This window comes from Triticum dicoccoides, chromosome 2B (genome assembly GCF_002162155.2).
Source record: "Triticum dicoccoides isolate Atlit2015 ecotype Zavitan chromosome 2B, WEW_v2.0, whole genome shotgun sequence".
In the NCBI taxonomy this organism is placed as follows: domain Eukaryota; kingdom Viridiplantae; phylum Streptophyta; class Magnoliopsida; order Poales; family Poaceae; genus Triticum; species Triticum dicoccoides.
In genome coordinates this window covers 369,464,187-369,487,901 of record NC_041383.1, presented here as the reverse complement: position 1 = coordinate 369,487,901, position 23,715 = coordinate 369,464,187, and positions in this window count along the sequence as shown.

The following is a 23,715-nucleotide window of genomic DNA, read 5'->3' as shown; positions in this document are numbered from 1 at the left end:
GCAAGAACAAGCATGGAGATGATGGCATGCGCAAGGGGAACAAGAACGGAGTTACAAGTGATGATTTCAGGACTTTGAAGCCACCATAAGGGGTGCATGAAGCCTTGGACGAAATATACAAGATGCCACTTCATAAATTTCGTCCCGAGGCTAATTTAGGTGCTGCGTCACCTTATTATTGGGCCAGGCCCATGTAATTTCGAAATACATAAGTATAGGCTATTTTTAGAGTCCGTATGTGTGGGGAAACAAGAGATAGGGTTGATTTCGGACCCCTGCACCAAGGGCCACGAAATTCCCCCCTCTTCCTCCATATATACAGCCCTTAGGGCATCGTTTAGACTTTGGGATTTGTTTAGTTAAAAGTTAGCCATTGCAACTTCGTGTACTTCGTTTGTGTCCAACGACCAGACCAAGACCGCTTACGGATCCCCACCTTTATCAATACTTCATATATACTCGCAATATTCAGATTGCTTTTATCATATTCTTGCTTGTTCTTCGATTGCTTGCAGGAATAGACCTTCGTGGTCAGGTTGATTGTGCTCCGGCGTGGTCAATAACCTCTCGGAGTTGGTTTAGCGATTGCTAAGGCGCAACGTCGTGCACGATTGTAGTCGGATCGTCAAAGTCATCTTCACCAAATCGATAATTATCATCTCATCGATAGTTATCATCTCACCAAATCGATAGTCGGGTAGCCACGCTCCGTTTAGGCCCAAAATTTTTCGAAAACGCATTTTTCAAAAAAAAATTCTGGCTATCCTATTTTTAGGTGTTTCTGAGTGTTTTGAGACAGGAGCCATTATAGGAAGTTTTTTTTGACCTGTTTCCAGTTTTTGGGTCCGGGCAGTCGAAAAAAAAAATTTGGTCGAAAAAAAAATTTTCATGCCCATCCTGTCAGTTTGACCTAGGAAGAGTTTTGAGACACTCGCCATTATAGTGATTTTTCGCAAAAAAAAAGAGCGAAAAAAATTCAGAGTGTGCTTTTCCCTTGTTTACGTGCCGCGCCGTGATTTTGTTGGTGTTCTAGGCTCGCGTCTCTAGCACAGTCTAGCCTAGGACCAGCACAGTACCGTCGTTGAGCGTTTATTCAACTTTGCATCTCTGAATTGATTATTGCTGTCCCTTTTTGCTACCATACTATAAGCCTTCCCAGCTCCACATACATCTACGTCGTGTGTTTGACTCTCCCTGGTAATCGCTCTATCCAAGCATTGAGAGTTTTTGACTACAACGGTTGCCGATCACCGCCTGCTGCTGGGTAAGAACTGGTAAGAATTTGAGATTTGCTTGACGGATTTGTGATACACCACCACCACTTCTTAGTAGTCTGTAGGATCATATTCTTGTGTGTTTCTATTGCTGCTAACCATGCCAGGATCACAAGCCGATGAGATTGACTGGGAGAACTTATCGAACAAGGAGCTTCATGATAAGTTTCAGCAAATGATGACTGAACAGGTACAAGATGTGCTGAACAATTTTGAAGAGGCCATGGAGAAGATCACTGGCCTTGAGAAGACGTTCGAAACAAAGCTCGATAACAGATTTAATGAACTGCTTGCGTGGCTTCCACCACCGGCTGCACCTGTCGCACCTCCGCAACAACAACAACTACGCCCCCTTCCGAATCAGTATGGACGAGCACAGCGTGTTCCTATTGAGCTAGGACAAAATTCTGGAGCCGCTGCTACTGCTGTTGGTGCTTCTTTGGCTCCTGCTACTGCTCCTGCTGGTACCCAGGAGGATGATGAGTATGCGGGCGATTATGAGGATGAGGTTGATCAAAATCAGATCTACGAGCAGCCACCAGCACCACCACCAGCAGGTCGACCTCAGGTATATATTCGTAATGGTAGGCCTGCACCACCACCTCAGGTACGCGATGATGTCCATATTCCTAAACTGAAATTGAATATTCCACCATTTGAGGGTAGATATGTTCCTGATATATATCTTACTTGGGAGTTAGAAACTGAACAACGATTTACATGTTTACAATATCCTGAGGAGAGACGAGTTGCTGCTGCTGTTTGTGCTTTCACTAGTTTTGCATGTGTATGGTGGTCTGAACATTGTAGATTGTATCCTATTCCAACTACTTGGGCTGCTTTGAAAACTGCTATGCGTACGCGTTGGGTTCCACCATATTATCAACGTGAATTGCTTCAAAAATTGCAGCGTTTAAGACAAGGAAAAAATTCTGTAGAAGAATATTATCAGGAATTACAAACTGGCATGATTAGATGTGGTATTGTTGAGGAGAATGAAGCTATGCTTGCACGTTTTCTGGGTGGATTAAATAGAGATGATGAGGACATGACTACCTTGGATATGACCAAAAATATTGCATATATGCATATTTGTCAGGTGATTTCTAGTGCAAACTATTCAATAATCTATTTATGTTATCCAGAACAAAAATACTTCACACACTTTTGTGTTTTGTCTAATTGCAGGTGTATGGGACATTTGTACAATCCACATATGAAGATAAGGAAGAAAGAGATGTTTATTTGCTGTCCAAAAAGTTCTCTCACGTCACTTTTGGCCCAAGAGAAGATAGAGTCCAAGTCTCTCACGTTCTGGATTCAGATTCGGACTGCACAGACACACCTGACTCAAAACGCACACAAGTTTTTCATACGGACTCCGAATTGGGTGATTCTTTTTTTGTTGGAAACTAGATTTCGTGCACTTTCCAACCCAATTGGAATCACCTTAAAATTCGTCCGGAGCGTTGAGTTGTGGACGAAACAATCTGATGCTGCAGCAGAATCCGAGTCAAACTACAAGTCCAAAGGTGTTACATCACCTCCACTTGGGCCCATTGGCCTTGTATGACCTAGATTTAGTTTTAGGCTGCCTTGGGACGTCCTCCCACCTCCTTGGCCGCCACCCCTTGCTCCTATATAAGTAGATCCATCTAGTAGCTTTTCCTTGGGATTTGTTTAGTTAAAAGTTAGCCATTGCAACTTCGTGTACTTCGTTTGTGTCCAACGACCAGACCAAGACCGCTTACGGATCCCCACCTTTATCAATACTTCATATATATTCGCAATATTCAGATTGCTTTTATCATATTCTTGCTCGTTCTTCGATTGCTTGCAGGAATAGACCTTCGTGGTCAGGTTGATCGTGCTCCGGCGTGGTCAATAACCTCAGGAGATTGGTTTAGCGATTGCTAAGACGCAACGTCGTGCACGTTTGTAGTCGGATCGTCAAAGTCGTCTCCACCAAATCGGTAGTATCATCTCATCGAAAGATCGGGACACCCCGCCTCTATCAAAGAGGCCATGGAGAAGATTACTGGCCTTGAGAAGACGTTCGAAACAAAGCTCGATAACAGATTTAATGAACTGCTTGCGCGTCTTCCACCACCGGCTGCACCTGTCGCACCTCTGCAACAACAACAACTACGCCCCCTTCCGAATCAGTATGGACGAGCACAGCATGTTCCTATTGAGCCAGGACAAAATTCTGGTGCCGCTGCTACTGCTGTTGGTGTTTCTGTGGCTCCTGCTACTGCTGTTGCTGGTACCCAGGAGGATGATGAGTATGCGGGCGATTATGAGGATGAGGTTGATCAAAATCAGATCTACGAGCAGCCACCAGCACCACCACCAGCAGGTCGACCTCAGGTATATATTCGTAATGGTAGGCCTGCACCACCACCTCAGGTACGAGATGATGTCCATATTCCTAAACTGAAATTGAATATTCCACCATTTGAGGGTAGATATGTTCCTGATATATATCTTACTTGGGAGTTAGAAACTGAACAACGATTTACATGTTTACAATATCCTGAGGAGAGACGAGTTGCTGCTGCTGTTTGTGCTTTCACTAGTTTTGCATGTGTATGGTGGTCTGAGCATTGTAGATTATATCCTATTCCAACTACTTGGGCTGCTTTGAAAACTGCTATGCGTACGCGTTGGGTTCCACCATATTATCAACATGAATTGCTTCAAAAATTGCAGCGTTTAAGACAAGGGAAAAATTCTGTAGAAGAATATTATCAGGAATTACAAACTGGCATGATTAGATGTGGTATTGTTGAGGAGAATGAAGCTATGCTTGCACGTTTTCTGGGTGGATTAAATAGAGAGATTCAGACCATTCTAGACTATAAGGAGTATACTAATATCACTCGTTTATTCCATCTTGCTTGTAAAGCTGAACGTGAAGTGCAGGATCGACAAGCATTGGGGCGAACTAACTTTTCTGCAGGCCGACCTTCATCATGGACACCACGTGCATCTTCTACTTCAACTGCACCAGCACCTTCATCCGGTGCCACCTCCAGCCGTGATACAAGAAAACAGGCACAACCACCATTATCTGCCAAGAGCGCACCTGTGGGGCCTGCACAGCGTTCTTCTTCTTCCATGGCATCAACAGGGCACACAAGTGATATTATTTGTCGTCGTTGTAAGGGAGGAGGTCATTATGCGAGGGAATGCAAATCTCCGCGTGTGATGATTGCTACCGCGGATGGTGGATATGAGTCCGCTAGTGACTATGATGAGGAGACATTGGCTCTTATTACACGTGAAGAACATGGTGGAGATGATTCTGATCATGAGACGCAATACATGGCTCTTGAAGACGCTGACAGGTATGAATGTTTAGTTGCTCAATGTGTTTTGAGTGTGCAGGTCACACAAGCTGAGCAAAATCAGAGGCACAATTTGTTCCATACCAAGGGAGTTGTGAAGGAACGTTCTGTGCGCGTCATCATAGACGGAGGGAGCTGCAACAACTTGGCTAGCATGGAGATGGTGGAGAAGCTTTCTCTCACCACAAGACCACATCCACATCCTTACTACATCCAATGGTTCAACAACAGCGGCAAGGTTAAGGTAACACGTACTGTTCGTGTGCATTTTAGTATCTCTACATATGCTGATTATGTTGATTGTGATGTGGTACCTATGCAAGCATGTTCTTTATTACTTGGTAGACCATGGCAATTTGATAAAAAATCTGTACACCATGGTAGAAACAATCACTATACTCTTGTTCATAAGGATAAAAATATTACTTTGCTTCCTATGACTCCTGATTCCATTTTGAAAGATGATATTAATAGAGCTAATAAATCACAACAGGAGAAGAATAAGAGTGAAAATCAGATTGTGGCAAAAGAATTTGAGCAACAAATGAAGCCTAATAATAAACCATCTAGTGTTGCTTCTGAAATTAAATTGAAAAGTGCATGTTTATTTGCCACCAAATCTGATATTGATGAGCTAGATTTCAGCAAATCTGTTTGCTATGCTTTTGTGTGCAAAGAGGCATTATTTTCATTCGAGGACGTGCCTTCCTCTTTGCCTCCTGCTGTCACTAACATTTTGCAGGAGTTCGCTGACGTTTTTCCACAAGACGTGCCACCGGGATTACCGCCTATTCGAGGGATTGAGCATCAGATTGACTTAATTCCCGGTGCTTCACTGCCAAACCGTGCACCATACCGTACCAATCCAGAGGAGACGAAGGAGATTATGCGTCAAGTACAAGAGCTTCTCGACAAAGGTTATATACGCGAATCCCTTAGTCCTTGTGCTGTTCCTATTATTCTAGTGCCGAAAAAGGATGGTACATCACGTATGTGTGTTTATTGTAGAGGCATTAATAATATTACTATTCGTTATCGTCATCCTATTCCTAGGCTAGATGATATGCTTGATGAATTGAGTGGCTCTACAATATTCTCCAAAGTTGATTTGCGTAGTGGCTACCATCAAATTCGTATGAAATTGGGAGATGAATGGAAAACAGCATTTAAAACTAAGTTTGGATTATATGAGTGGTTAGTCATGCCTTTTGGGTTAACTAATGCACCTAGTACTTTCATGAGATTAATGAACGAAGTTTTACGTGCTTTCATTGGACGATTTGTGGTAGTTTACTTTGATGACATATTGATTTATAGCAGATCTTTGGAAGAACATTTGGAACATTTACGTGCTGTTTTTATTGCTCTACGTGATGCACGTTTGTTTGGTAACCTTGGGAAGTGCACCTTTTGCACCGACCAAACTTGTTCCACATTCTTCCTTCTTTACAATTATGCATTACATCTTTAAAATCAGCATCATGCACATATTGATCTTTGATGGTCTCCAAACCAAATATTTTGAAGTCAAGTTGTGAAAGCATAGTATAGCGACGAGACAAAGCATCAGCAATAACATTTTCTTTTCCCTTCTTGTGTTTAATGACATAAGGGAAAGTCTCAATGAATTCAACCCATTTAGCATGTCTACGATTCAGTTTAGCTTGACTTTTAATATGTTTCAATGATTCATGATCAGAATGTATAACAAATTCTTTGGGCCATAAATAATGTTGCCATGTTTCTAAAGTCCGAACAAGAACATATAATTCTTTATCATAAGTAGTATAATTCAGACTAGGCCCACTCAATTTTTCAGAAAAGTATGCAACAGGTTTGCCATCTTGTAATAACACACCTCCTAATCCAATTCCACTAGCATCACATTCAAGCTCAAAAGTCTTATTAAAATCAGGAAGTTGGAGTAAAGGAGCATGTGTCAACTTATCTTTCAATACCGTGAAGGCTTCTTCCTGTGCGGTACCCCAAAGAAAAGGCACATCTTTCTTTGTAAGCTCATTGAGAGGTGCAGCAATGGTGCTGAAATCTCTCACAAAACGCCTATAGAATCCAGCGAGGCCAAGAAAACTCCTCACTTGTGTGACCGTTTTGGGCTGCGGCCAACTCTCAATAGCTTCAATCTTGGCTTTATCAACTTCAATTCCCTGTGGAGTAACAACATAGCCAAGAAAACATACTCGGTCGGTGCAAAAGGTGCACTTCCCAAGGTTACCAAACAAACGTGCATCACGTAGAGCAATAAAAACAGCACGTAAATGTTCCAAATGTTCCTCCAAAGATCTGCTATAAATCAATATGTCATCAAAGTAAACTACCACAAATCGTCCAATGAAAGCACGTAAAACTTCGTTCATTAATCTCATGAAAGTACTAGGTGCATTAGTTAACCCAAAAGGCATGACTAACCACTCATATAATCCAAACTTAGTTTTAAATGCTGTTTTCCATTCATCTCCCAATTTCATACGAATTTGATGGTAGCCACTACGCAAATCAACTTTGGAGAATATTGTAGAGCCACTCAATTCATCAAGCATATCATCTAGCCTAGGAATAGGATGACGATAACGAATAGTAATATTATTAATGCCTCTACAATCAACACACATACGTGATGTACCATCCTTTTTCGGCACTAGAATAATAGGAACAGCACAAGGACTAAGGGATTCGCGTATATAACCTTTGTCGAGAAGTTCTTGTACTTGATGATGAGGACATGACTACCTTGGATATGACCAAAAATATTGCATATATGCATATTTGTCAGGTGATTTCTAGTGCAAACTATTCAATAATCTATTTATGTTGATAGAGGCGGGGTGTCCCGATCTTTCGATGAGATGATAACTATCAATTTGTTGAAGATGACTTTGACGATCCGACTACAAACGTGCACGACGTTGCGCCTTAGCAATCGCTAAACCAACTCCGAGAGGTTATTGACCACGCCGAAGCACAATCAACCTGACCACGAAGGTCTATTCCTGCAAGCAATCGAAGAACAAACAAGAATATGATAAAGCAATCTGAATATTGCGAATATAGATGAAGTATTGATAAAGGTGGGGATCCGTAAGCGGTCTTGGTCTGGTCGTTGGACACAAACAAAGTACACGAAGTTGCAATGGCTAACTTTTAACTAAACAAATCCCAAGGAAAAGCTACTAGATGGATCTACTTATATAGGAGCAAGGGGTGGCGGCCAAGGAGGTGGGAGGACGTCCCAAGGCAGCCTAAAACTAAATCTAGGTCGTACAAGGCCAATGGGCCCAAGTGGAGGTGATGTAACACCTTTGGACTTGTAGTTTGACTCGGATTCTGCTGCAGCATCAGATTGTTTCGTCCACAACTCAACGCTCCGGACGAATTTGAAGGTGATTCCAATTGGGTTGGAAAGTGCACGAAATCTAGTTTCCAACAAAAAAAGAATCACCCAATTCGGAGTCCGTATGAAAAAACTTGTGTGCGTTTTGAGTCAGGTATGTCTGTGCAGTCCGAATCTGAATCCAGAACGTGAGAGACTTGGACTCTATCTTCTCTTGGGCCAAAAGTGACGTGAGAGAACTTTTTGGACAGCAAATAAACATCTCTTTCTTCCTTATCTTCATATGTGGATTGTACAAATGTCCCATACACCTGCAATTAGACAAAACACAAAAGTGTGTGAAGTATTTTTGTTCTGGATAACATAAATAGATTATTGAATAGTTTGCACTAGAAATCACCTGACAAATATGCATATATGCAATATTTTTGGTCATATCCAAGGTAGTCATGTCCTCATCAAATCCAGAGGAGACGAAGGAGATTATGCGTCAAGTACAAGAGCTTCTCGACAAAGGTTATATACGTGAATCCCTTAGTCCTTGTGCTGTTCCTATTATTCTAGTGCCGAAAAAGGATGGTACATCACGTATGTGTGTTGATTGTAGAGGCATTAATAATATTACTATTCGTTATCGTCATCCTATTCCTAGGCTAGATGATATGCTTGATGAATTGAGTGGCTCTACAATATTCTCCAAAGTTGATTTGCGTAGTGGCTACCATCAAATTCGTATGAAATTGGGAGATGAATGGAAAACAGCATTTAAAACTAAGTTTGGATTATATGAGTGGTTAGTCATGCCTTTTGGGTTAACTAATGCACCTAGTACTTTCATGAGATTAATGAACGAAGTTTTACGTGCTTTCATTGGACGATTTGTGGTAGTTTACTTTGATGACATATTGATTTATAGCAGATCTTTGGAGGAACATTTGGAACATTTACGTGCTGTTTTTATTGCTCTACGTGATGCACGTTTGTTTGGTAACCTTGGGAAGTGCACCTTTTGCACCGACCGAGTATGTTTTCTTGGCTATGTTGTTACTCCACAGGGAATTGAAGTTGATAAAGCCAAGATTGAAGCTATTGAGAGTTGGCCGCAGCCCAAAACGGTCACACAAGTGAGGAGTTTTCTTGGCCTCGCTGGATTCTATAGGCGTTTTGTGAGAGATTTCAGCACCATTGCTGCACCTCTCAATGAGCTTACAAAGAAAGATGTGCCTTTTCTTTGGGGTACCGCACAGGAAGAAGCCTTCACGGTATTGAAAGATAAGTTGACACATGCTCCTTTACTCCAACTTCCTGATTTTAATAAGACTTTTGAGCTTGAATGTGATGCTAGTGGAATTGGATTAGGAGGTGTGTTATTACAAGATGGCAAACCTGTTGCATACTTTTCTGAAAAATTGAGTGGGCCTAGTCTGAATTATTCTACTTATGATAAAGAATTATATGCTCTTGTTCTGACTTTAGAAACATGGCAAAATTATTTATGGCCCAAAGAATTTGCTATACATTCTGATCATGAATCTTTGAAACATATTAAAAGTCAAGCTAAACTGAATCGTAGACATGCTAAATGGGTTGAATTCATTGAGACTTTCCCTTATGTCATTAAACACAAGAAGGGAAAAGAAAATGTTATTGCTGATGCATTGTCTCGTCGCTATACTATGCTTTCACAACTTGACTTCAAAATATTTGGTTTGGAGACCATCAAAGATCAATATGTGCATGATGCTGATTTTAAAGATGTAATGCAGAATTGTAAAGAAGGAAGAATGTGGAACAAGTTTGTCGTTAACGATGGATTTGTGTTTCGTGCTAACAAGCTATGCATTCCAGCTAGCTCCGTTCGTCTTTTGTTGTTGCAGGAGGCGCATGCAGGAGGATTAATGGGACACTTTGGCGTGAAGAAGACGGAGGACATACTTGCTACACATTTCTTTTGGCCAAAGATGAGACGGGATGTTGAGCGTTTGATTGCTCGATGCACTACATGTCAAAAAGCTAAGTCACGACTCAATCCTCATGGTTTATATATGCCTTTGCCTGTACCTAGTGTTCCTTGGGAGGATATATCTATGGACTTTGTTTTAGGTTTACCTCGAACAAAGAAGGGGAGGGATAGCATATTTGTTGTCGTGGATAGATTCTCGAAAATGGCACACTTTATACCATGTCATAAAAGCGATGATGCTGTTAATGTTGCTGATTTGTTCTTTCGTGAAATTATTCGCTTGCATGGTGTGCCAAATACTATTGTTTCAGATCGTGATACTAAATTTCTTAGCCACTTTTGGAGATGTTTATGGGCTAAGTTGGGGACTAAACTGCTTTTTAGTACTACTTGTCACCCCCAAACTGATGGACAAACTGAAGTAGTCAATAGAACGTTGTCTACTATGCTTAAGGCTGTTTTAAAGAATAATAAGAAAATGTGGGAGGAATGCTTGCCTCATATTGAATTTGCTTATAATCGTTCATTGCATTCTACTACTAAGATGTGCCCTTTTGAAGTTGTGTATGGTTTCCTACCTCGTGCACCTATTGACTTGTTGCCTCTTCCATCTTCGGAGAAGGTTAATTTTGATTCTAAACAACGTGCTGAATTGATTTTAAAAATGCATGAGTTAACTAAGGAAAACATTAAGCGCATGAATGCTAAATATAAACTTGCTGGAGATAAGGGTAGAAAACATGTTGTGTTTGCACCTGGAGATCTTGTTTGGTTACATTTGCGTAAGGATAGATTTCCTGATTTGCGCAAATCAAAGTTAATGCCACGTGCTGATGGTCCCTTTAAGGTGTTAGAGAAAATAAATGATAATGCATATAAACTTGAGCTACTTGCAGATTTTGGGGTTAGTCCCACTTTTAACATTGCAGATTTGAAGCCTTATTTGGGTGAGGAAAATGAACTTCCGTCGAGGACGACTTCATTTCAAGAAGGGGAGGATGATGAGGACATCAATACAATTGTTACACCCACAGCCCCTGCTGCTATACATACTGGACCAATTACTAGAGCTCGTGCACGCCAACTAAATTACCAGGTACTTTCGTTTCTTGGTAATGATTCTAATGTTCATGAGAATATGATGCTGCCTAAATTGGATACATTTGTTTTGCTTACAAATGAAGGGCCTAGCTTGGAGAAGGATGAACATTGGAGCAAGAACAAGCATGGAGATGATGGCATGCGCAAGGGGAACAAGAACGGAGTTACAAGTGATGATTTCAGGACTTTGAAGCCACCATAAGGGGTGCATGAAGCCTTGGACGAAATATACAAGATGCCACTTCATAAATTTCGTCCCGAGGCTAATTTAGGTGCTGCGTCACCTTATTATTGGGCCAGGCCCATGTAATTTCGAAATACATAAGTATAGGCTATTTTTAGAGTCCGTATGTGTGGGGAAACAAGAGATAGGGTTGATTTCGGACCCCTGCACCAAGGGCCACGAAATTCCCCCCTCTTCCTCCATATATACAGCCCTTAGGGCATCGTTTAGACTTTGGGATTTGTTTAGTTAAAAGTTAGCCATTGCAACTTCGTGTACTTCGTTTGTGTCCAACGACCAGACCAAGACCGCTTACGGATCCCCACCTTTATCAATACTTCATATATACTCGCAATATTCAGATTGCTTTTATCATATTCTTGCTTGTTCTTCGATTGCTTGCAGGAATAGACCTTCGTGGTCAGGTTGATTGTGCTCCGGCGTGGTCAATAACCTCTCGGTGTTGGTTTAGCGATTGCTAAGGCGCAACGTCGTGCACGATTGTAGTCGGATCGTCAAAGTCATCTTCACCAAATCGATAGTTATCATCTCATCGAAAGATCGGGACACCCCCGCCTCTATCAGTTCCACCCTACATCATCTTGGTATCATGAGCCACGTTGATCACGTTTTTGGAGCCCCTACCCCTCTTTTTCTAGCTTGATTTTATTGTGTTCTTCCCTAAATCCAAAAATTCCCCACCAAAAATAGCCCCAAATTTTTTTGTGATTTGTTGGTTTGATGATGTTTTGTTGATTTTGATCCATGGATTTGCTTGGTTTCGAGTGGATCTAGCATTTCCCCAAGTTTCCCCATCTTTCATCCACAAAATCCCGCGAATTTTGACCCCAAAATCCCCAAATTCCACCCAAAATCGCGTCCCGAAACTCAAATCTCGCGTTGACCCCGACCCACCGGACGACCGGACTTTTACGGACGTCCGGAGCCCCTGGAACGTCCGGACGTCCGACCTTTTCCGGACGACCGGAACACCTAGCCCGAACAGAATTTACGGACATCCGACCTTTCCGGACGTCCGTAACCTGTAGTTTCAGACTTCGGCTGATTCTTGTTTTGGCCGTAACTAATTCATCCGAACTTCGATTTTGACGTTCTTTAGCTCGTTTTGAAGCTCTTGACATCCCCCTTCCCACAAAAATACCACCAGCACAATTTGACTCCATCAAATTTTCCAAAAAATGGCAAGTTTTCCTAGGCCCTCCACCATATCATCCGCATAGCCACCACCGACTTTCGCAACCTAACCCATTTTGTTCCCCATAGCATTAGTGGTTGCTTGAGTAGTGATTCGAGTCTCCTAAGGTGTTTCGGCTACTTAGGGACGATTGCTTCTTCATCAACCACCACCACCACTTTCGCATAGCTTACCCACCATACGCTTCCGCCACCCCAACTTAACCCAATTTTGTTTGAGTTGTGGCTTGTGTCTTCTAAGGTGTTTCGGCTACTTAGGGATGACAACTTCAAATCCGACACATGTATAGCCATCATCCCACTTCCGCATTGCCAAGTGCAAGCCACCACCGCTTTCCCGCTACCGCCATTTGACATTTGCCTTTGGAGATTTTGAGTTTGCGGTTTTTCCGTTTCCTAGGGTGTTTCGGCTAACTAGGAACGGGTCGACATCGGCAACACTGCCTCTCATCATCACCAAGGACGGTAACTTCGACGACATCTTTTTCATACCTTGCAATTGCATTGATAACCCACATTGCCCCATTTTGCGTCACTTGCCTATCGAGACTAGCCATTTGAGTATTGCCGGCAACGTTACTCGTGCACATTAGTGATCATACTTCCCATTGCATACATACCATATCATATTGGTATCATATCTTGTGTCACAAGTTTGTTCCCGCATATACACAATTGCTATCTTGGTTTGTGCATTGTGCAAAAGTGGCCATAGAAAAAAAAGAATAAAGCTTTTAAGCAAAAGAGAAAGAGAGCAAAGAAGCTTGTAAGCAAGTGCCATAGCATCATACCACATTGCACATAAGATTGTCATATCCGATCATCTTGGATCATCTTGAGAGAAACACCGGGAACCATACATACATAGCATACTTGGGATAGAAGTTTATCCATTTTGCATATCATAGGTTGTGCACAAGTGTCTTATCCGCCTATAGAGCAATCGTGTTAGCGTCTCTCTTGAGTTGTGCAACACGAGCGTTTTCCGTGGATTCCACATTTTGTGCACATTCCTTGGCTGCATGACCCCATTTATCTATCCGTGTGTGTGTTTCCATGTACATTTCATTGCTATTGGTCCATGTGTTTCACTTGCGAATTTGTGAATCTCTTTCAACATTATTGACTCTTGCTAACATTTTGCATTAAATTTTTGTGCCACTATCCTCACCGAGCTCCACTATAAGCTTTTACTTGTGTAGGTGTGAGAACCGACAAGAATTGGTACCAATAGTGCTATTTCATTGTCCGCATTTGAGTGAACTTGATTCATTTTCAACTTCGGTCAACGTACATTGGTATAAGTTCTTCTCTTTCTCCCACTCATATTTTCTCGAGTCTTGTGATGGATAGGCAAGACATTTCCTCTCCGGTCCTCGACAACAACGACGGCATGAACAACTACATAACCAAAGCGTCTATCTTTGATCTACAACGACAAGTGCAAGGCACACAATCAAGATTGCGAGAGCGCATCGAGAACATCTCCATCGACATTCATCACTCCGAAGCAAGGAGAAGGGACTACTTCGACAAGAAGCTTGCCGCACATAAAGAGGAGCAGGATGCAAGGATGGGGAGATTAGAGCCTTGATCAAGTATACTTCCCCTTCGTCATCTTCAAGGCGGCGGCGACCAAGTCGATCATCTTCGGAGCACAAATAAGATGCAAGCGCAAGTCGTCCAAGTCAACATCTACATGGCGACCACCATCACGTTCGTGATCCACATCGTTATGAACAAGTCACCTCCAAGCATCATGTGCACGACGATGACGAATGCCTTCGAGCACAAGCGCGACAACGACACCATCATCATGAAGATGCTCCACAAGCGCAAATGCACAAGTCCCAACACGCCAAGTCCAAGCTTCATAAGCACAAAAGAAGACCGCGAGACGACCACTACCAAGACGGCGCTACGGCTACATCAACCACTTCGGCATCTTTGCCAAGTGTTCTCAAGGCATCTTCGCCTTTGGACGTACGACATCTTCGCCTACTTCCCACGAGTACGCCTACAACAACTTCATCAAGTCCAAGGCGACCACCTACAAGCGAGGGTGACACTTCCATCTTCGGAAGCCCTCCAAGGAAGATGGCCGAGCATGGGAAATTCCCTTCGGTCATGGAGACGAGCTACGAGGTGCCACATCATATGGGCCTCCAACACCAAGATGGTGACAAGACGGTCGAGCAAGGGCCATCCCCTTCGACCACGGCGACGAGCGCGAACCTCTTCAACAACATGAAGACGACGCCCACATTGGACTCCTCCTCCGAGTCAAGCTACGCGACCGCGCATGGAGACATTTGCACCAACATCTCTCCGACACCCACATATGTTGAGATGCCCCAAGTGCCATGTGAGGAGAGCCACAACCATATGAGTGACATGAGTGACTCCACCATACGTGACATTGAGAGCATATCCTATGAGAGGATGAGTGTGACCACCACTAGCCCCACATATGAGAGCATGCCACACATCCTATGTGAGATTGAGCGCCATTTGAGTGACTCCACCAACCATGTGAGTGAGAGCATCCTTGAGGGAGTGAGTGAGCCACAACACTTAGAGAGTGAGGTAGTTGACACGGCATGTGAGGCCACTATGATTTCTAACGACTTACCCTCTACTCCTAGTGTGTTTTCTTCTTTGGTGCCAGGTCTCCTACATGACGACACACCTATCCTTGACGAGTCTATTCCTCCATTGGAGACGACGATGGCCATGGTGGACGAAGATACACCCCCCACATGGTTCCATCAAGATGACGATGACCATGACTTGATCTTCAACACCTCACCTACAACACATGAGCGACGCTCCAAAGGTAACATAGGTGATGGTGCTTCTCTTGTCCCACTAGTGGACTCTCTTGACAAAGATTGCTTCCATGATGTTGACCCACCTATTGCCATGCTTCATGCTAGTGACTTCTTCATGCCTTGACTTTACCAATTTATGATGAATATGATGATGAGCATGTTGAGTTGCCTAGTTGTGATGCTATGCTTCATAGGATATCATGTGAAAATTCTATTGGTCACTTCATGTTTGAAAATCCATTGAACTTGTCATATGCTATGAGTGAGATCTCCCACATTGAATCATTTCAATCTCAACATAGTAACTATGCATGCCCCATTAAAATCAATCCCATTTGCACTTATGGCATAGATGACGAGATGATGGTCATTGGCTTTTGCTTCTCTTGTGATGATATTGCCATGCTTCCTTTACATGATTTGCGCAATTCATCTACTATGTCATGCCATGATCACATTGTTCCAAATAAGCATTGTTTTGGATGTTTTCAATATTCTCCATGTGATGTTTCCATAAATGCTCATGAGGAGACCCCTATAGTTTCCTCATACATATTAGGAGATTTTGATGCATTCCATACTTTGCATGATTCCCATAATTGCGTGCACCGTATGCATTCCATGAATAACAATGCTCTATGATAGAGGTGAGGGTCCCGATCTTTCGATGAGATGATAACTATCGATTTGGTGGAGATGACTTTGACAATCTGATGAGGACATGGCTACCACAGTTACACCCATATCCCCTGCTGTTTTACCTCTTGGAACAATTGCTAGAGATCGCATATGCCAGTTAAATTACCAGGTACTTCTGTTTCTTGGTAATGTTTCTAGTGTTCATGAGAATATGATGCTGCCTAACTTAGATGCATTTGTGTCGCTTGCAATTGAAGGGCCTAGCACACACAAGAAGGATGGACATTGGAGCATGAGCAAGTACGGAGATGAAGGTGCGTGCGAAGAGAACAAGAACGAAGGTTCTAGTGGAGATTTTTGACTTTGAAGCCACCATGATGACATACGAGAAGATGGACAAAATATACAAGATGGCCTTTCATAAATTTTGTCCATAGCTTATTATTGGTGTTGCGCCACCTTATTCTGGGCCAGGCCCAAGTAATCTATTTTTTAGAGTCCGTTTTGTAGGGGAAACGACTTAGGAGGTGTTTTAGTCCCACCTTGCCAAGGGTGGACGAAATCCCCTCTCTTTTCCCTATAAATATAGCCCTTAAGGCATCGCTTAGACTTGGGATTTGTTTAGTTAAAAGTTAGCCATTGCAACTTCGTGTACTTCGTTTGTGTCCAACGACCAGACCAAGACCGCTTCCGGATCCCCACCATTATCAATACTTCATATATATTTGCAATATTCAGATTGCTTTATCATATTCTTGCTCGTTCTTCGATTGCTTGCAGGAATAGACCTTCGTGGTCAGGCTGACCGTGCTTCCAGCATCGTCAGTAACCTCAAGAGATTGGTTTAGCGATTGCTAAGGCGCAACGTCGTGCACGTTTGTAGTCGGATCATCAAAGTCGTCTCCACCAAATCGATAGTTATCATCTCATCGAAAGATCGGGACCCTCGCCTCTATCAAGTGGTATCAGTTTTCAGGTTGCTCGGTGAGATTTTACCTGTTTTTCATAGTTAGATCGCATTTGTCTTCATACCTAGAGTCCAAGAAAAAGCCACAAAAAACAGTTAGATTAGTTCATCATATCCCAGACAGTCTGAGCCTTTTCGCCATTACCACTTAGTTTTTGTTTTGTTGAATTTTTGTTACATCGTGTGTTGAGTCGCTGGTTCTAGTGTCTAGTCTTTTAGAGTTTCGAGTTCTAGTCACGTTTTGTTCACGCCGCCTACGCAAACACCATTATCCACCTCGTTGTAATTTTCCGCTGCCACATGCTATTTCCACCACCTTTTTCGCCATCCATCCATCCATTGTTGTGGTGCGTCCATGTGTTGACTGTTGCACCCACTGAGTAAAGGAGAAACAATTATTTGGAAGTATAGACACGGGGTAGTACTTGTGTTCTTCTGGAATGTGAGATTTGTTTCTTTGTTCTTGGAGAGGGTATTGTACTAATAGGAAAGTTTGGATGCGGTAGCTTTGAGGAAAGAGAAGAAGTAAAAAAAAGTTGTAAACCGTTTTGGAATCCTAGCGGCAGCTCTGGTTGGTTGGAGTTCTTGATATATATATATATAAAAGAGAATAGTACGCTGGTGTAGTTGAAAAAAAAGGGATCAACCGTGAGGAGGACTACAAGCAGATTCTTACTAGAACGCAAAAAAAGAGAGCAGATTCGTACTACTAGCAGATTCGTTGGAAATCGTGCTAGATATTTGCAAGTTTCGGTCGGCCACAATTATTAATAATAGAATAAAAGGCAGATCTGACGGGCTTTGGAAAGTAATCCTATGTACTAAGTTTTTTGATTTTGGAAGGAGGTAATTTCAAAAGAAATCTGCACACAAATCAAGGGTTGCCTTGTTGGGAAAAGATTCTGTTCGTTACTTTCCTTGTGCAGTTTTCCAGGAGAGAAATATAAGGAAAGCATTGCGTGGCAAGTATTGTTTGGGGAGGTTGAGATTTGGTTCGGTTTCCAATATACTTCTAACAAATATATTTGTTTCCTCGTTTGCCACGGTGGACTTGGAAAGAAAAGTATTAATTTGGAAAGCCTAGATTCGGCCAAGAATTAAAGGATTTTGCTCGGGGCTGATCTGCCGTGGGATCGAAGGAACGTTTGGTTGAAAAAAAAAGAGGTCGGTTGTGTGTTTGTTAAGAAAAAAAACAAATCTGACCGAATCCTCCTGGTTTGGTAACTTCGGATAAAAAAGAAAGAAAGAGCAGAATACAAAGGGCAGGTTTGGTGTGGCCAAAGAGAAAGAGAGAACTTGGCAGGAAAGATAGCGGGCAAGTGCAGATTGTGAGATATATAGTAATCAACGCCAAAACCTGCTGATATAAGGAAAGTTTCGATACGACCGGATTGATGGAGTTTTTTTTGACTGATTAGCCGCAATTTTTGGCATAAGAGAAAAAACAAAGCAAAGGAATCGTGTACAATCAGGAAACGTTGGGATTATGTCCAAATCTTGGTGCGCCTCTTGTGTTTTTCTTGGAAAGCTCAATCCGTTGTTTATTCTTGGGCTGTTTTGAAACAGATTTTGGTTGACTTGGCCCCAGCGTGATTCTTGGCAGGAAAAAGAAAAGGAAAGAATTTTTGCATGGAGGAATATCCCCACATGCCATCCATGTTTGAATAGGAGAGAGAAGGAAATAGAAAATCAAGGGTCTTTTCCTTGGCCGGGTGCAGCACGTGAAGGATATTGGCATTAAAAAAAAGGTTTCCATCTGCAGTTTAGTAGTACTGGATACTGGATATTCACTACTTTCGAAAGAGATTTTTCTTGGGGGAGTTAGATTGCAATCATTACTTCGGTCACCTTGGAGATTGTGCTGGATTTGCTGATAGAGGCGAGAGTGTCCCGATCTTTCGATGAGATGATAACTATCGATTTGGTGGAGACGACTTTGACGATCCGACTACAAACGTGCATGACGTTGCGCCTTAGCAATCGCTAAACCGATCTCCTGAGGTTACTGACGATGCCGGAAGCACGGTCAGCCTGACCACGAAGGTCTATTCCTGCAAGCAATCGAAGAACGAGCAAGAATATGATAAAGCAATCTGAATATTGAAAATATATATGAGGTATTGATAATGGTGGGGATCCGTAAGCGGTCTTGGTCTGGTCGTTGGACACAAACGAAGTACACGAAGTTGCAATGGCTAACTTTTAACTAAACAAATCCCAAGGAAAAAGCTACTAGATGGATCTACTTATATAGGAGGAAGGGGTGGCGGCCAAGGAGGTGGGAGGACATCCCAAGGAAGCCTAAAACTAACCCTAGGTCGTACAAGGCTCATGGGCCAGGGTGGAGGTGATGCAACACCTTTGTGCTTGTAGTTTGACTCGGATTCTGCTTCAATGTCAGATTGTTTCGTCCGTAAATCAACGCTCCAGACGAATTTGAAGGTGACTCCAATTGGGTTGGAAAGAGCACGAAATCTAGTTTCCAACAAAAAAGGAATCACCCAATTTGGAGTCCGTATGAAAAAGTTGTTGGTGTTTTGAGTTAGGTATGTCTGTGCAGTCCGAATCTGAATCCAGAACGTGAGAGACTTGGACTCTATCTTCTCTTGGCCCAAAAGTGACGTGAGAGGACTTTTTGAACACAACCTAAACTTCTTCTTTTCCCTTGTCTTCATATGTGGATTGTACAAATGTCCCATACACCTGCAATTAGACAAAACACAAAAGTATGTGAAGTATTTTTGTTCTGGATGACATAAATAGATTATTGAATAGTTTGCATTAGAAATCACCTGACAAATATGCATGTATGCAATATTTTTGGTCGTATCCAAGGTAGTCATGTCCTCATCATCCTCCCCTTTTTGGTCGTATTCAGAGATGCAATGTTGAATAAACGCTCAACGACGGTACTGTGCTGGTCCTAGGCTAGACCGAAATAGAGACGCGAGCCTAGAACACTAATGAGGTCACGTCGTAGCACAACCAGCATCAATGAAGGATACAAAGTAGCTCTGGATAGCAAGATATAAGTGAAGATCACAACGGCAGTAAAGATAATGATGTGAAACAACAGCCAAGCTCTTTTACTGAACAGTGCACAAAATAGATTCCAATCCGAATTCAACTACGAGATTGAGTCTAAAAAGATCCGAATTTTGTTTTTTTTCTCTTTTTTTTTCCTCACACTTTTTTTCTTTCTCTCCTTTTTTTTCTCTGACTTTTTTTTCTCTTTTTTTTCTCTCGCTTTTTTTTCTCTTTTTTTCTCCCTCTTTTCAAAACAAACTAGATAAGATGCAGATTGGATCAAGTGAAGATGTGAACGGTCTCAACTATTATTATGACAATGAATGGTGGGTAGCACGTGGTGGAAATTGATGGATGGGTGGTGGACAGCGGAAGAGATAATGATGCAGCGGTGGCGTGACTAATGTGAACAGAACTCGAAACTCTAAACGAACTAGACACTAAGACAGCAACTCGACACGACGATGCAACCGATAATTCAACTATGCAAGCAATGAAAAGAAAATTGCAACGGCTCAGACTGGCTTGGAACAAGGATGAATAGATCTAATTCTTTTTTGTGGCTTTTTCTTGGACAATAGGTAAGAAAATAAATCTAATCTAGGAAAACTGGAAATTCTCACCGAGCAACCTGAAAACTGATACCACTTGATAGAGGCGGAGGTGTCCCGATCTTTCGATGAGATGATAACTATCGATTTGGTGAAGATGACTTTGACGATCCGACTACAAACGTGCATGACGTTGCGCCTTAGCAATCGCTAAACCGATCTCCTGAGGTTACTGACGATGCCGGAAGCACGGTCAGCCTGACCACGAAGGTCTATTCCTGCAAGCAATCGAAGAACGAGCAAGAATATGATAAAGCAATCTGAATATTGAAAATATATATGAGGTATTGATAATGGTGGGGATCCGTAAGCGGTCTTGGTCTGGTCGTTGGACACAAACGAAGTACACGAAGTTTCAATGGCTAACTTTTAACTAACCAAATCCCAAGGAAAAAGCTACTAGATGGATCTACTTATATAGGAGGAAGGGGTGGCGGCCAAGGAGGTGGGAGGACATCCCAAGGAAGCCTAAAACTAACCCTAGGTCGTACAAGGCTCATGGGCCCAAGTGGAGGTGATGCAACACCTTTGTGCTTGTAGTTTGACTCGGTTTCTGCTGCAATGTCAGATTGTTTCGTCCGTAACTCAACGCTCCAGACGAATTTGAAGGTGACTCCAATTGGGTTGGAAAGAGCACGAAATCTAGTTTCCAACAAAAAAGGAATCACCCAATTCGGAGTCCGTATGAAAAAGTTATTGGTGTTTTGAGTTAGGTATGTCTGTGCAGTCCGAATCTGAATCCAGAACGTGAGAGACTTGGACTCTATCTTCTCTTGGCCCAAAAGTGACGTGAGAGGACTTTTTGAACACAACCTAAACTTCTTCTTTTCCCTTGTCTTCATATGTGGATTGTACAAATGTCCCATACACCTGCAATTAGACAAAACACGAAAGTATGTGAAGTATTTTTGTTCTGGATGACATAAATAGATTATTGAATAGTTTGCATTAGAAATCACCTGACAAATATGCATGTATGCAATATTTTTGGTCGTATCCAAGGTAGTCATGTCCTCATCATCCTCCCCTTTTTGGTCGTATTCAGAGATGCAATGTTGAATAAACGCTCAACGACGGTACTGTGCTGGTCCTAGGCTAGACCGAACTAGAGACGCGAGCCTAGAACACTAATGAGGTCACGTCGTAGCACAACCAGCATCAATGAAGGATACAAAGTAGCTCTGGACAGCAAGATATAAGTGAAGATCACAACGGCAGTAAAGATAATGATGTGAAACAACAGCCAAGCTGTTTTACTGAACAGTGCACAAAATAGATTCCAATCCGAATTCAACTACGAGATTGAGTCTAAAAAGATCCGAATTTTGTTTTTTTTTCTCTTTTTTTTTCCTCACACTTTTTTTTTCTTTCTCTCCTTTTTTTTCTCTGACTTTTTTTTCTCTTTTTTTTCTCTCGCTTTTTTTTCTCTTTTTTTTCTCCCTCTTTTCAAAACAAACTAGATAAGATGCAGATTGGATCAAGTGAAGATGTGAACGGTCTCAACTATTATTATGACAATGAATGGTGGGTAGCACGTGGTGGAAATTGATGGATGGGTGGTGGACAGCGGAAGAGATAATGATGCAGCGGTGGCGTGACTAATGTGAACAGAACTCGAAACTCTAAACGAACTAGACACTAAGACCAGCAACTCGACACGACGATGCAACCGATAATTCAACTATGCAAGCAATGAAACGAAAATTGCAACGGCTCAGACTGGCTTGGAACAAGGATGAATAGATCTAATTCTTTTTTGTGGCTTTTTCTTGGACAATAGGTAAGAAAATAAATCTAATCTAGGAAAACTGGAAATTCTCACCGAGCAACCTGAAAACTGATACCACTTGATAGAGGCGGAGGTGTCCCGATCTTTCGATGAGATGATAACTATCGATTTGGTGAAGATGACTTTGACGATCCGACTACAAACGTGCACGACGTTGCGCCTTAGCAATCGCTAAACCAACTCCGAGAGGTTATTGACCACGCCGGAGCACAATCAACCTGACCACGAAGGTCTATTCCTGCAAGCAATCAAAGAACAAGCAAGAATATGATAAAAGCAATCTGAATATTGCGAGTATATATGAAGTTTTGATAAAGGTGGGGATCCGTAAGCGGTCTTGGTCTGGTCGTTGGACACAAACGAAGTACACGAAGTTGCAATGGCTAACTTTTAACTAAACAAATCCCCAGGAAAAAGCTACTAGATGGATCTACTTTTATAGGAGCAAGGGGTGGCGGCCAAGGAGGTGGGAGGACATCCCAAGGAAGCCTAAAACTAACCCTAGGTCGTACAAGGCTCATGGGCCCAAGTGGAGGTGATGCAACACCTTTGTGCTTGTAGTTTGACTCGGATTCTGCTGCAACGTCAGTTTCGTCCGTAACTCAACACTCCAGACGAATTTGAAGGTGACTCCAATTGGGTTGGAAAGAGCATGAAATCTAGTTTCCAACAAAAAAGGAATCACCCAATTCGGAGTCCGTATGAAAAAGTTGTTGGAATTTTGAGTTAGGTATGTCTGTGCAGTCCGAATCTGAATCCAGAACGTGAGAGACTTGGATATCTTCTCTTGGCCCAAAAGTGACGTGAGAGGACTTTTTGAACACAACCTAAACTTCTTCTTTTCCCTTGTCTTCATATGTGGATTGTACAAATGTCCCATACACCTGCAATTAGACAAAACACGAAAGTATGTGACGTATTTTTGTTCTGGATGACATAAATAGATTATTGAATAGTTTGCATTAGAAATCACCTGACAAATATGCATGTATGCAATATTTTTGGTCGTATCCAAGGTAGTCATGTCCTCATCATCCTCCCCTTTTTGGTCGTATTCAGAGATGCAATGTTGAATAAACGCTCAACGACGGTACTGTGCTGGTCCTAGGCTAGACCGAACTAGAGACGCGAGCCTAGAACACTAATGAGGTCACGTCGTAGCACAACCAGCATCAATGAAGGATACAAAGTAGCTCTGGACAGCAAGATATAAGTGAAGATCACAACGGCAGTAAAGATAATGATGTGAAATAACAGCCAAGCTGTTTTACTGAACAGTGAACAAAATAGATTCCAATCCGAATTCAACTACGAGATTGAGTCTAAAAAGATCCGAATTTTGTTTTTTTTCTCTTTTTTTTTCCTCACACTTTTTT